Raw genomic sequence first — 14,737 nt, 5'->3', positions numbered from 1 at the left:
AGCTTAGAAAAGTGGTGGTACATTAGAGCCACCATGTCCTTGTAAGCTGCAATTCTGGACCACTTGAACATCCTACGATTATTCCCAACCTGAATGAAAGGGTTAAGAGGCCTAGAAGAGTCTAACGATACCTCAGACTTCAGGTAAGAGAGCATCAGGTACAATGGATAGTCATCAATGTCGGACCTATAATGACTTTTAAAATCAATCATTTTGTGCCAAATAGAAGTATCCAAAAAATATAATCTATCTGGCTGTTAAACAGGCCTATGGTAAATGTGGGTGCTCTTTGTTGGTCAGATAATGACTTTCCATTACAGGCATGCAGGCCATTATTTAGGGTCTCTCCTTTGGATGGTTCTTCAGATTCGGATTGCAAGACTCCAGCAGGAATCCTCTGCATCCTCTACTTCACCTTCTCACTGAAGAAACTGCATCTGGACCCTCCAGGAACTCTACAAACTGCAACTGTTTCCTGCTCGTGCATCCTCAGAGGACAGCCTGTCTTCAGCCTGCACCAGAAGTGCGAATGAATCTCCCTGGGGATGAAGGAGTCACGCCCCTGTTTCAGCAGGCACCTCACTGCATTGACAACCGGCTGCATGGATCCCCTCTCCTGCTGAGCTGCGTGGATCCTGCCTCACGGGTGGTGGACTGAAGTGGTCCCGACGGTACTGACATCCTACTGTCCAACTTTGGTGAAGGTAAGAGCTTGCCTTCCCACGCAAGACAGTACCCCCATGCACTGTGTGTTTTGCAGTTGCCAAGGCTTATTGGCATCCTTCCATGAAGTCCTTTGTACACCGTACAGCACTGGCCCCCAGCACTCTATCCTGCGACGCACATCTTCCTGAGTGGTTCTCCGGCAGCGTGGGAGCCTTTGTCATAGTGCTGCGTGGACCTCCTTTTGACCTCTTTTGTCCCCATGCTGTGGGACTCCTGTGCATGCTGCCTGGTCTTCTGTGGGCTCTCTGAGTTAATGAGAGCCCCCTCTGGCTCCCCCTCCTGGGTAGGGTCCACCAGGTCCCTCCTAGTCCCGAGCAGCGACATTTTTCGCTAACCGTGTGCCAAGGCTTGTTGGCAGACTCCAGCAACACAATTAGACTACAATCCTCCATCCGGCGTGGGTCATCACTTGCACCAACCATGAACCCGAATCAATCTTCTTGGGTGCAGTCCTGACTGTTCTGCCCCACCGGTGGTTCTTCTTTTGCACCTTCATCCGGGTTAGCAGGGGCTCTTGTTCTCCCTGGATTCTTCTGTGCTTCTTGGACCTGGTCGCCTTCTTGCACAGGGTCTTCAGGTCCAGGAATCCACTGTTAGTGTCTTGCAGTCTATTCTGGTTCTTGCATAATCTTCTTTCTCGTGTTTCTATGTGTTCTGGGAAAGTTACTGTGTTTTATTCCTGCTTTCCTGCGCTCTGGGGTGGGTTCTAGTACTTGCCTTTGGTGTTTTCTTGTACTCCCAGCGCCCCTCTACACACTACACTTGCCTAGGTGGGAAACCGACATTCGCATTCCATTTTCTTGGTATATGGTTTGTGTTTCCCACAGGCCCATTTCTAACTATTGTGATTTTTACTAATTGCAGTTTTCTAACTGGTTTTATGCCTATTTCTGCATACTCGTGTATATAATTTGTGTATTACTTACCTCCTAAGGGAGTATAGGCTCTATGGTATTTTTGGCATTTGTGTCCCCAAAATGAAGTACCTTTATTTTTGTAACACTGAATATTTTCTTTCATGTGTCAGAGTACTGTGTGTCTACAGTGAAATTGCATGAGCTTTGCATGTCTCCTAGATAAGCCTTGGGTTCTCAGCTACAGCTACCTCTAGAGAGCCTGGCTTCTAGACACTGCCTACATTTCACTAATTAAAGATAACTGGACCTGGTGTAAGTACCATAGGTACCCACTACAAACCAGGCCAGCCTCCTACAAAAGAATGTTGGGTTGAGTGCTCTATTCCTTGTACTTCAAAACAAAAAGTTTAGCCTCCCTCGCCATTTGGATGGGTTTTTGTGTTCAGGTTGTCCACCATCGCTAACACAGACTGAGCTGTGGGTTCCAAAGGACATAAATGGTCATGTTAGGGAACCTTCAACATGCTGCTCAAAGACTTTGGAACTCACAGGATTGGAGTGCTATTTCTTCCAAAGATCCTTGCCTTCTTGAGGTAATATGGCTCCATTAAGGGCCACGCGTACTGCGGAAAAGCAAAGAGCCATTAGAGCACGAATACCCTAATCTACCAAGTTAGGGTTGACAAAGTGGGCCTAATGTGGAAAAGGCAACCCACCATCAAAAATACCCTCATCCTCCAGCAGTGCAGGTAAGGTCTCAAGTGATAGTGCTCCCTGTTGGGTGTATTTTGTTCTCACAGATATCAGCATTGCTGTTTAACTCAGAATCTAGGTCAGCCAACATCAGTTTCTTGGAAACAGAAATGGTTTAGGAGAATTATTAACTGAAACAACAGCTGAGATCACTGCAAGCAGAGCTTTTACCAGCACCATCAATGTAACAAGGATATAGATTGCAGTCACACGTGCATGATGTCTGATCTGCTGATGCAGGGATCAGAGAGTCTACGGGGGATGGAACGAGCACAGTCTCTGTCCTCCTGGCTGATCCAGCTATTAGTTTGTTGTCACGTTCCCTAGGTAGTTATCACAATAATTTATGTATGCCAGCATGTTATGTTTGGAGACACCCCTTCCATCCCAGCGCCCCTCTGACACTATCATTTACAATAAAGGGCTTGGAGCCCACCCATCGCTTACCGTTTGTTAGCTTCAATGTCATTCTTCTTTGCTGTCTCCTTACTGGCCAGCACATCCAGAGCGTCACTTCCTTTCCTTGGCATATGGACAAAGGAGATTGATTCTACTTGACTAGTGTCCTCTAGCCACCTCCAGCGGTGTGATTCAGATACTATTGGTTTTAAAAAAAAAAAATATTTGCAAAACACTATGATGCTTTTTTTTAAATTTTGCAGCCATCAAGTTCCCTCCAGGTTTTACCGCCCCCTTCCCTCTCGTCGCTTGTTTTTTCCTCCAACCCTCTAACACAAACGAAGCACTTCTTTGTTATTTCTGAAGTGTGTTGGAAACAATTACTTTAATATGATTAAACAAATCATTACACTAGGTGATGCAATTTCCGCACATTCTCGTTTGTTCACTGTACAGTTTTAGAAGTAAAACTATATGTCTGAACAAATGTAATGGTCATTTCAACTGAAAATGAGTTGTCTGTAATGGCAGTGTGCCACTATACCATGAATACTTCACTCTACTCTGCACCCCTTCAAGCCACTGCATTCTACTATGTGCCACTTCTCGCCACTCCACACCGCTGCACCACACCACTCTACACCACTGCACTCTAGGCCACTTCACGCTATGCCTCTCTACGCTACCCTATACTAACCTACTCTATGCCCCTCCACTCTAGGCCACATGAATTTACTCTGCACAACACCACTCTACATCACTGTACTCTATGCCACTCTTCAACATGGAACTCAACCCCACTCCACTCTGTGCCCTTTACTATTCACCACTCTGATCTATTCCACTGCATTCTACAACTCTGCATTGTATGCTGACGAATTCAATGCCAATGTACTCTACACCAGTTAACTCTACTCTATGCGGCGCCACACTGTGCCACTCCACTCAACTCAACTCAACGCAACGCTCCTCTACGCCACTAACATTTAGTAATGCTGTACAGCAGCCACCCGGTGTGCAACATGGCTAAAACACATTGGCAAAGCCAATAGCTCTTGCAAATGGCAAGACCTATTGTATTTTCCAATGCTGGTTATATTTCCGTATGTTTCTGGTACATTGGTACATTAAAACGATTTGGTGCTACACAAAAATCACAAACGCAATAACATTTTAGGAAAACATTTCCCGGGTCCCATACTGAGAAAGAAAAATTTGTGCAGAGTAGTCTGATGTGGCCTAGACTGGGGTGGTGTAGAATTCAATGGCATAGAATAGATTGGTAAAGAATAGAGAGGTGTAGCGTGAAGTGGCCTAGAGTGCAGTGGTATGGAGTGGTGCAAAGTGCAGTGACGTGGTGTGGTATAAATTGAAGGGCTGTAGAGTCAGGTGGCATGAGCAACACACAACGTTACTAAATAAATGTATTAGATAATGTAATTTGGACTTGTAGACTAAGACTCATGTCTTTTGACTAACAACCCATTGGGGTGAAAATCTACATTTTATTTAATGTACCAGGTCTATCCTTTAATCCTTTGCACATCTTTCAAGTTAATGGGTTAAGGGTTTCCCATTTTGGATATCTGGTCCCCAGAATCAGGACAGACACTACCAGGACACACAACCCTTTCTTTTTTGGAACAGTCTAGGAGCCTGTGCCTGCAGTGGAGCCAGAAGAGGGGCAATGTGGCAGGCATTCAGGTAAGTTTATTTTCTTTTTTGTTTGTTTGTTTTATTTTGCTCCCTGCCCGCCACTTTGCCCATACACCAGCTGCAACTGCGTTCTACCCATATTTGTCTTTTCACATCCTTTTTTGGCCTTTCCCCTCTTTCCTTTTGTTTATCCATTCAACTATCATCCATCCACCCTTCCTTCCCTCCCTCCCTCCATCCAGCAGACTCACCATTGCCATCCAGCTCTTTAATCTTTCTCCATTCATCCACCCATCTGTCACTTCACCCCCTGCCTATCTCATTCTTCTTCACATACATCCTTCCTTCCTGTCTTGTTTTATTTGCTTATGCAACCTCCATCCCATAGTTCCATTATAATATTCTCGTGCAGCCTCATTTATGAGATTTTATTTGGAGTCCTGTACTGACAATTAAAATTAAATGAACTGCAAACACACAGTTAAATGCTTTGTTGCACAGAACTGAGGCCCGTATTCATACTTTTTTAGCGTCGCATTTGCGTCATTTTTTTACGCAAAAGTGGCGCAACTTACAAAATACAATTGTATTTTGTAAGATTGCGCCACCTTTGCTTTAAAAAGCGGCGCAAATGCGGCGCTAAAAAAGTATAAATATGGGCTTGAGACACCCCCGCCCGGTCAAGCCGATAGTGTTGATGATGCCCCCTGGAGGCCCTTAAACATGTGTGTGTGATCTGCTCTGCATGTCAAGCCCATTGCATTCATATGTACACACGGTGTTGTAAGTTTCTGACGTATGCAAGCACTCCTTGCTCCATAGGCCAGGTTGGTATAAAACATATGGACATTCTGTGCTTCAACTTAGAGACAGGAAGAAAAGCAATCGCTATGACACAGCCAGCGTTAATCACATCATAGCTCTTTTTTACAGCCATGCTCCACAGCAGCTGTGCTGCTGTAATACATGGCTAAAAAAAAAAAAAAAAAAAAAAAAATTGAACCGCCATTAGATCTTGCATAGGTGAGACCCATTGGCTTTGCCAGTACCAGTTTGTAACGGTTTCCTTTTCCACTTTGCAAAGAGAAAGGTCAGATGGTCACAGGCCATTAAAGGCCAATGAGAGGTCTTGCCTTCTGTGATCATAATGCGGTGCGAGGAGGTGCCACTGAACATTGTTACTTTACAGGAGATATAACGTTTAGGACCATTATTTTTAGTGGCACCCTTAAACAGGGGCTTTCCATATACCGGGATGATGTGAGCCAACCCTCTGATAAAGCCAGGCCTGCAAGCATTAGGCCAGTAAGGCAAACAGCTACCTATTATTTAAAATAAACAAGCATTGGCAATTGCAATAGGTCTTGCCAATGGAAGAGCTGTTGGCTTTGCCAATATGTTTTAGACATGTTGTACACCAGTGTGGCTGCTGTTCAGCATGGCTAAAAGTTAGAGGGGTAACGGAGAGTAGCATAGAGTGTTGTAAAGTGGAGTGTTATTGAGTAGTGTAGAATGTTTTGGAGGGAGTACTGTTGTAGAGTGGTGCAGTGTGTTGTGGATTGGGGTAGAGTGATGTCGAGCAGAGTAGAGTGCTGTAGTATAGAGTGGTGTGGAGTAGTGCAGGAGAGTGGAGTAGCATGGAGTGGTGCAGAGCGGAGTAGATGGTAGTTGAGTATCATAGGGGGATGAAGTTTAATGAAGTAGAGTGTTGTAGAATGGAGTGTTGTAAAGTACAGTGGTGCAGAATAGATGGGTGTAGAGTGCAGTGATATAGAATGCATTGGTTTTGAACAAAGAGGTGTAGAGTGCATTGGTGTAAAGTACAGTGACAGATTCAATTGTTTCAGGGTAGAGTGGAGTGGTATACAGTGCAAAGTTCCAGAATAGAGTGCAGTGGTGCAGAGAAAAGTGGAGTGGCCTAAACCAGAGTGGCATAGAGTGCAGTGGTGCATAGTAGAGTGGGGTAGAGTACACTGGTGTAGAGTGGTGCAGAGTAGAGTGAAGTGGCAGAGTGTAGTGTCAGAGAGTGCAGTTGTTCACCGTAGATGAGAGCAGCAAAGAGTGCAGTGACGTATAGTGGCAGAGGTTGCAGAGTAGTGTTGTAGAGTGCAGTGGCATAGAGTAGTGAAGTGACAAAGTGCAATGTTGTTGAGTACAGTGGCGTAGAGTGTTGCACATTTTAGAGATGTCCTGCAGAGTAGATTGCTATGGCATAGAGTATATTGGTCTTGAGTAAAGTGTTTTAGAGTGTAGTAGCGTAGAATAGAGTGGCTCAGGGTAGATTGCAGTGGCATAGAGCTGAATGGCACAGAGTGGAAAAGAGTGCCATAGAGTGGATTATTTCAGAGTAGAGTACACTCGTGTATAGTAGACTGCAAGGGCATGGAGTGCTGTGGCATAGAGTGGTGCAGAGCAGACTGGTGTAAACAGCATATGGAATAGAGTACAGTGGTGTAGAATAGTGGCGTAGAGTGCAGTGGTGCAGAGTGGATTGGTGTAGTGCGCATTAGTTTTAAGCCAAGTGGTGTTGAGTGCAGTGGTGCAGAATAGAGTGCAGAGCAGACGAGAGTGTGGTTGAGTGGCCTAGAGTGAAGAGGCATAAAGTGCAGAGCAGATTGGCGAAAGGTGCAGTGGTGCAGAATAGAGTAGCATGGAGTAGTTCAGGGTACATTGCAGTGATGCAGAGTTGACTAGAGTAGATTGTTTCAGTGTAGAGTGCAGTGTTGCAGAGTAGACTCTCATACAGTGGTGCACAGTAAGAGTACATTGGCATGGAGTGCAGTGGCTAAGAGTGGCACAGAGTACAGTGGTGTAGAATAGAGTGTTGTAGAGTGCAGCAACAGAGGACAAGGGCATAGAGGACAATGGCATATAGCACAGCAGTGTAAAATGTTGCAGAGTATAGTGGCGTAGAGTGCAGAGGTGAAGAGCAGAATGAGGTGGAGTGCGTAGTGTGGCGCAGAATCGAGTGGAGCAGAGTGAAGTAGCATGGCAGAATGAAGAGGCAGAGTAGAATGGAGTGGTACATGGTACAGTACAGTGGCGTAGATTAGAGTGGGTTGGCATAGAATGCACTGGTGCAGAGCACAGAGTAGAGTGCATTGGCATAGAGCTCAGTGTAGTAGAGTGGCACTGAATGGAGTGGCGAAGAGCAGTGGTTCATAGTAGATCGGTGTAAAGTAGAGAGACAGAGTGAAGTGGTGCAGAGTAGAGTGCACTGTCACGGAGTGGCATGACTGAGTGGTGTGGAGTGGTGCAGAGTAGATTGCAGTGGTATTGAATGGTGTAGAGTGGGGTGAAGTATGCATGGTGTGGAAGCGTACTGCCATTACAGACAACACATCTTCAATTGAAATAGTCATTACATTTGCACAGGCATACAGTTTTACTGATAAAAGTATACAGCACACAAACGATAATTTGTGAAAATGCCATCACCTAGTGTATTGGTTTGTTTCAGTTGTATTCAAATATGTTTCCACCGCAATTCAGAATAACCAAACAAATGTGCTTCATTTGTGCTTTTCTAATTCTGATAAATTCTCAAATATCTGCACAGTTTATTTACAGACATTTACATTTTGTTGTGTGTTAGAAAAAAAATACAATCAAACTGCCTTACTCAAGCACACCGCCAGCAAGATTGTCATATAAATCCTCTCATTTTGAAGTCAGAGGAAGAAAAGTAAACACTAAGCTGCAAATGTGAAAGATAAGAACAAGATTTAAAGGCCTGTTTACAGAAATACAGTACTGGTGGAAGATTACAGTGAACATGGTTTAGGCAAAAGAATGAATGGACTCAAGCTGCACAGCCTAAAACAAACAAAGCAAGCAAATAGAAAGATATTAAATGCGAGTTACAAACCACAAAGCCAATGGTAAGCAATGGGCGGAATGGATTCCCAGGGAAGCTTTCCAAATGTCCCACAAGATGTTGTTAGCAACGAGACAGCTGTGCTGTCTGGTAGGCTTCGACCTAAAAGGGATCTGTGAGCATACACTTTTTGCACACAACAAGAAAAAAATAAAAAAACTGTGCAAGCACCCAAGCATGCAACTTAGAGATGACGCAGCTCACGGCCCATTGGTTTTCCACTCAGCGAACATTTGGTTTAGACCTTCATTTTCTTTTTCTTCACAGACATCAGACAATCACATTCCCATAGACTATAAGCAATCACACCTATTTTCTATTAAAGGTCAGCGATTGTATGTGGTCACTTCTCAGTCTGCAGCCCATTCTTAGAGGTTGTCATGGACTCCAGCAGCATCCTCGAATGTGGGTGACAACAGACTATTATGTCCACTGCACAAGAGTATGCCAGATCTTATGGCATTGATACAGGGATGGGATTGCCAAAATGTGGATGTTACGTGGATTGGTGTCCAAGGAACAAAACGGCACCCATGTCCTCCTTTGGTAGAAAGCATTTTAACATGTAAGCAACCTTATTTTATGCATTGTGGTGGCAATAATGTAGGCATTACTGCTAGAGTTGCTTTAACCTTTTAAATAACAGACATTTGCAGAGGTTTTACAGTCCTCTTACTGCACAGCTTTTGTATTTCCTAACATCTGTCAAAAGCAAAAGTGGGCATTATCAAAACAGTTTTGTCCACAGCTTGAAAAATCTCAAAAGAAATCTGAGTAATTTTTACTTACCTACAAGATAATGACATTTGCGTATATCTACATCATCTATTTTGAGTGGATTAATTTGAAAAGATGGAGTCCATCTTTCTACAGAAGGAAATAAGATCTTCCTGAATAACACCAAGAAATATTATCCTGAAATGCCTCCAAGTATGGAGAACATATTGGGGCATATTTATACTCCGTTTGTGCCGAATTTGCGTCGTTGTTTTCGACGCAAATTCGACGCAAAACTAACTCCATATTTATACTTTGGCGTTAGACGCGTCTAGCGCCAAAGTTCATGGAGTTAGCGTCATTTTTTTGCGTGAACACCTTCCTTGCGTTAATGATATGCAAGGTAGGCGTTCCCGTCTTAAAAAATGACTGCGATGCATACGCGTCGTATTTATACTCCCGGGCAAAAATGACGCCCGGGAGTGGGCGGGTCTAAAAAACCCGCATTTGCGCCGGATTTTAGTGCCTGGGTCAGGGCAGGCGTTAAGGGACCTGTGGGCTCAGAATGAGCCCAGAGGTGCCCTCCCCTGCCCCCAGGGACACCCCCTGCCACCCTTGCCCACCCCAGGAGGACACCCAAGGATGGAGGGACCCACCCCAGGGACATTAAGGTAAGTCCAGGTAAGTATTTTTTTTTATTTTTTTTTGTGGCATAGGGGGGCCTGATTTGTGCCCCCCTACATGCCACTATGCCCAATGACCATGCCCAGGGGACAGAAGTCCCCTGGGCATGGCCACTGGGCAAGGGGGCATGACTCCTGTCTTTGCTAAGACAGGAGTCATTTCAATGGGGGATGGGCGTCGTAAAAAAATGGCGCAAATCGGGTGGTGGCGATTTTTTTGCCTCAGCCTGACTTGCCCCATTTCTGGACGCCCATACGCCATTTTCCCCCTACGCCGGCGCTGCCTGGTGTACGTCGTTTTTTTGAACGCACACCAGACAGCGCCGGCGGCTAACGCCGGCTAACGTCATTGAATAAATACGGCGCCCGCATGGCGCTTCAGAATGGCGTTAGCCGGCGCTAATTTTTTTGGCGCAAAACTGCGTTAGCGCAGTTTTGCGTCAAAAAGTATAAATATGGGCCATTATGAACCTAATAGCTCTTTTCAAAGCTGCCCAGTTATTATTATATTAGTTTAAAGTGTTTTTTCATTGGTTTAGGATTCACAATCCTTCCTTGATCCCATGAGTTAAACAAATTCTACTGCATGGATCATGGTGCATGATGAGCAGCACAGGTTCTGCAATAACAAAGTAAGTTGCAAGACTTGAACAGAAATAGGGGCATTACGTTTCAATGTAAAACACACAGTATGTTAAGTACTTTAAATAAGCAATCACAAACAAGAACAAATAACTAATAAATGAAGTTTTCCCAAAACTAATAACCATCTGTAACTTCTTTCAGTTGCACAGAATCAAACATGAATTCCGCTATACCATTCAATAGTAAAAATATTCCAGAAACCAACTTTGGAATCGCGAATGCAGCATATAAGGAAATGGGGTGTATTAAATGGTGTGGCTGCAAGACCTTATCCTGTAATACACTCACCAACCCCTTTAGGACCTTTAGGTTTCATATGTCAAAACCTGAGCTCAACCCTGTGTAGCTGCTGCACTAAGCAGCAAGGCTTTCACAGAGGAACAAGTGTAAAGCATTTAAACGCCACCAAAACAAATGAGGAAGACATTGACAAGACACTCAAGAGATCTGACCCCAATTTATTTTTAAAAATTAGACTGTATTTAGACACTAGAACAACAAAGATCCACCAGAGGATTCCTGAGATATAGATTTTACAAGCAATATTAAATCAAAGCACTTTCACTCAATTGCGAACAAGGTAAAGTCAACAAATTGGACACTTAGAAACTTCTTCAAGAAAAGTGTCAATGCGATTGTTTAGAAGTTCTTTGGGTGACCAACTCCGGCAGGGAGCTAGTGTGGGAGACCAGCAGGGTCGTCAAGAACAGTTACCTTCATACAAAAAGCAGCCCTTCAGCAGTTCCAGGCACTTTATACGCATTGCAATCAATTCTTATGGACAATTCATATGGAGTGGTCCTGATGCAAGGGAAGGAGGATGCTGAAGACGCTCCAACAATGCTGTACGTACTATGCAGTCGATGGGGGTCTTCCTGCAGGGCTTCCTCAGTACACAAAGATGGTGAAAGTTTCCTGGTTGCAGGGTCTACGTCCTACAAAGTCCTCACCAATCTGGCCAAAGTCCAGTCACCATTAGACTACCAGTCGCTGATTGTCACAGTCAGAGGCCAATCCTTCCTGGGTTGATAACTCCCCTTCCAAGGATCCCAGCAACTCTCCAACAGCACCCTCATGCTCAGTGAACTCATGTGCAACTCTACACATTGGATCTTGGTCCTTGGTGCTGCACAGTGGCATTGGTAGTGGCTTGAAGACTTTGGTCTACAAACTTACCTCAGCAGGCCTCCTCAGCTGCTGGGCCCTCTGTTGCAAACAAAAGGCCAGTCTGCTGGCCCTTAGAGTCTTGGCTGGACTGAGATCTGGAGTCAGCTTCTCAGTGAGCAGGACACAGCAGGCACAGTCCCTTCTCTTCAATAGCCAGCAGGTGCAGTCTACTCTTCTAAAGGTGCAGCCTGTCTTTGCTGGTCCCTCTGTGTAGCTGGGCAGTCCTTCTTCCAAGTCAGTCGAGATCTGAGGTGTGGGAGAAACAGGATTTGGCAGCTGGTTACTCTCTCTACTCCCTGTGCCAGCCTAACAAGGGGAAGCCCTCTTTTCTTATGTGATATATCCTCCCTTCAAAGGCAGTTTCCTCTTTTAAGAATGCCTTTTGGAGCGAACACCTAAGTGACTTCCAGTAGGAGGGAGATAACTCTCTGAACTGCAATCCCTTATTGTTCTCCTTCCTGAGAGTTGTTGGCTCATCTCTCCAGGAGGGCAGAAAGCAGTCTTGTGGAATGGGCTCCACGTGTGTCTGGGAAAGCGCAGGAGGTTTAAAGGCAACAAAGTGACAACTTTACTACAGCTGTACACTGAAACAAGTTACATTAATTTAGACTTGCAATATAAGTCGGGCTTAGTGTAACGAGTTGTTTGATACCTTGGAGTGCCCATTTTGGTCACACTGTTCAAGAGCTAGCACGGCTGCGGGTGACACCATGTAATCCTGAACTCACAAATTGGGCGACCAAGTCGTTCCACAATAAAAAAATAGATTTTTTTTTTTTAAGGGTTTTCGCATGTCTACTGTCAGGACATGTAAACTACAAGTCCTGCCCATGTCATCTTTTGCATCCTACCCTGGGACTCAGTAGATCAGCCAGAGGGGGGTGACATACACAGAGGTACAGAGGAAGTAGTGGCATTGCCATTACTTTTGATGGAACAGTCAAGCTAGTAATGAGGGACTGCTCTGCCAGTCTGCAGTAGCAGGCTGGGAGGGGGGGAAACTCATTTTTAGTTGGGGGGGCCTCCAGGGTGGCACAACCAGTGATGCAATCCCTGGGGACCCCTCTAATGTACTCACCCTGTGTATTCAGTGTACCCAGTACTAGGGACTTACAGGTAAATTAGCCATTTTCAATTGGGTACAGCCAATTCAGCATGTAATTTAGGATCAGGGCACTGGCACAGAGGTCTGGCTAGGGGAAAAAACAGCAGCACCAGTCAAAATTAGGCATTTCCTTACATGGCTCTCTTCCAGAGCAAAGGTGATGAGCAACTAACCCTTGTCCTCGTGAACCTGGAAAGGCCACTAGGATTGGCATGGTCAGCCCCAGGTCAGTGTTCCACTGTGAAGTCCATAACCTGTAGGAAAACAAACCACCTCAACAACTTGGGGTTCTTGCCTCTCTTCTGCATCACCCTTCTCAGCGGTCTGTGGTCGGTTTGAACATAGACGGGAGTCCCAAACAGGCAGGGTCTTAGTTTCTTCAAGGACCTCACCACAAGAAAGGCTTTCCTCTCAATGGCACTCCAACTCTGCTCCCTAGGAAGACGTCACCTGCTGATCATGGCAGCTGGCTGTTCCTGGCAGACATCATTTACTTGTGGCAAAACTCCACTCATCCCATGCTCAGAGGCATCTGTCTGGACAACAAACTCTTTGCTGAAGACATGGGGCTTTAAAACCGGTGATAAGCGCAGTGCTTCCTTGAGTGTCAAAAGCCCTCTGACACTGCTTCAGGCAAACCCATGATCATGCCTTTTACGGTTTTGTTGAAACTTTCAATTAAATCATTTCTTTGTGGATGGTAAACTTGTAAATCACACCATACTCATCCTGCCTTCAACTAGGCAGACATGAAATTCATGCCCTTGGCTGAGATGACCTCCTTAGAAAACGCAACCCTGGTGAAGATTCCAAATACTCTAGCCACTGCAGGAGCAGTGACTGTCCTAAGTGGAATTGCCTCAGGATACCTAGTGGCATGGCCCACTGCCACCAGAATGAACGTGTTCCTTGAAGCCGTGGGTGTGTCGAGGGGACAAACAATACCTTTTCCTACTTTCTCAAAGGGGGCCCCTACCACTGGTAGTGGTATCAGGGGTGCCTTTGGTTTGCTTCCTGCCTTGTCAGGTCACAGAAGTGACAAAACGTCTTGATCCTCTCAAAGATCTGGGGTTTTTCTAGTTCTTGGTCTGTCCCAGGTGCCCAGCCAAGGTGATGATGTGAACTAGAATAAGGAGGAATTCCCTGTACTGTTGAGGGAACACCAGGCTCCTGGATGCCCCTGGTTTGGGGTCCCTTGGCTCATTGTACAGGAACCCTTCCTGTTCCTGGTACCCAGACACACCCACTGAGTGAGACCCAGCATTGCTGCATGTGTCCTCCTATCTACATCTGCTCAGGCAGATGTTTTTAAGTCACTGCCCAGCTGACACTCTACTGGGATAGCAGAGTCCTAGTCCTCCTCCTAGTCCTAGTCCTCGTCCTCCTCCTAGTCCTCCTGCTCCTCCTGCTAGTCCTCCTCCTCCTTCTAGTCCTTCTCCTCCTCCTAGTCCCCCTCCTCCTCCTAGTCCCCCTCCTCCTCCTAGTCCTCCTCCTCCTAGTACTCCTCCAAGTCCTCCTCCTCCTAGTCCTCCTCCTCCTCCAAGTCCTCCTCCCCCTCCTAGTCCTCCTCCCCCTCCTAGTCCTCCTCCTCCTCCCAGTCCTCCTCCTCCTAGTCTTAGTCCTCCTCCTCCTCCTAGTCTTAGTCCTCCTCCTCCTCCTAGTCCTCCTCCTAGTCCTACTCCTCGTCCTCCTCCTCCTCCTAGTCCGCCTCCTCCTCCTAGTCCTCCTCCTCCTAGTCCGCCTCCTCCTCCTCCTAGTCCTCATCCTAGTCCTCCTCGACTCCTCCTAGTACTACTCCTCCTAGTCCTCCTCCTCCTAGTCCTCCTCCTCCTAGTCCTCCTAGTCCTCCTCCTCCTCCTCCTAGTCCTCCTCCGTATACCCTTTGGGATCTCTAGGGGCAACATCCCATCCAATCCCTACACTAGCCATCCCTTTGGACTGGTCACCAGCAGGTGCCTTTTTGGTGCATGCTGCATCTTATTTCTTGTCCCACGGAGGGGTTACAATTTAAGTACACCCCTGCCTTCAACAAGTCTAACTTCTTTCCATGATACCTCTTCCCCCTTTCAAAGGGATGTGGCTCAGGACTCTCCCACCCTCCACCCCTGGGCTAATTTTGGGGGCATCTTTGGGGCGATCTTTTTATCCCCCG

The sequence above is a fragment of the Pleurodeles waltl genome, chromosome 10 (assembly GCF_031143425.1).
Source record: "Pleurodeles waltl isolate 20211129_DDA chromosome 10, aPleWal1.hap1.20221129, whole genome shotgun sequence".
Classification (NCBI taxonomy): Eukaryota; Metazoa; Chordata; class Amphibia; order Caudata; family Salamandridae; genus Pleurodeles; species Pleurodeles waltl.
The sequence above is the reverse complement of the archived record's forward strand: the minus strand, read 5'-3'. Positions refer to the sequence as shown.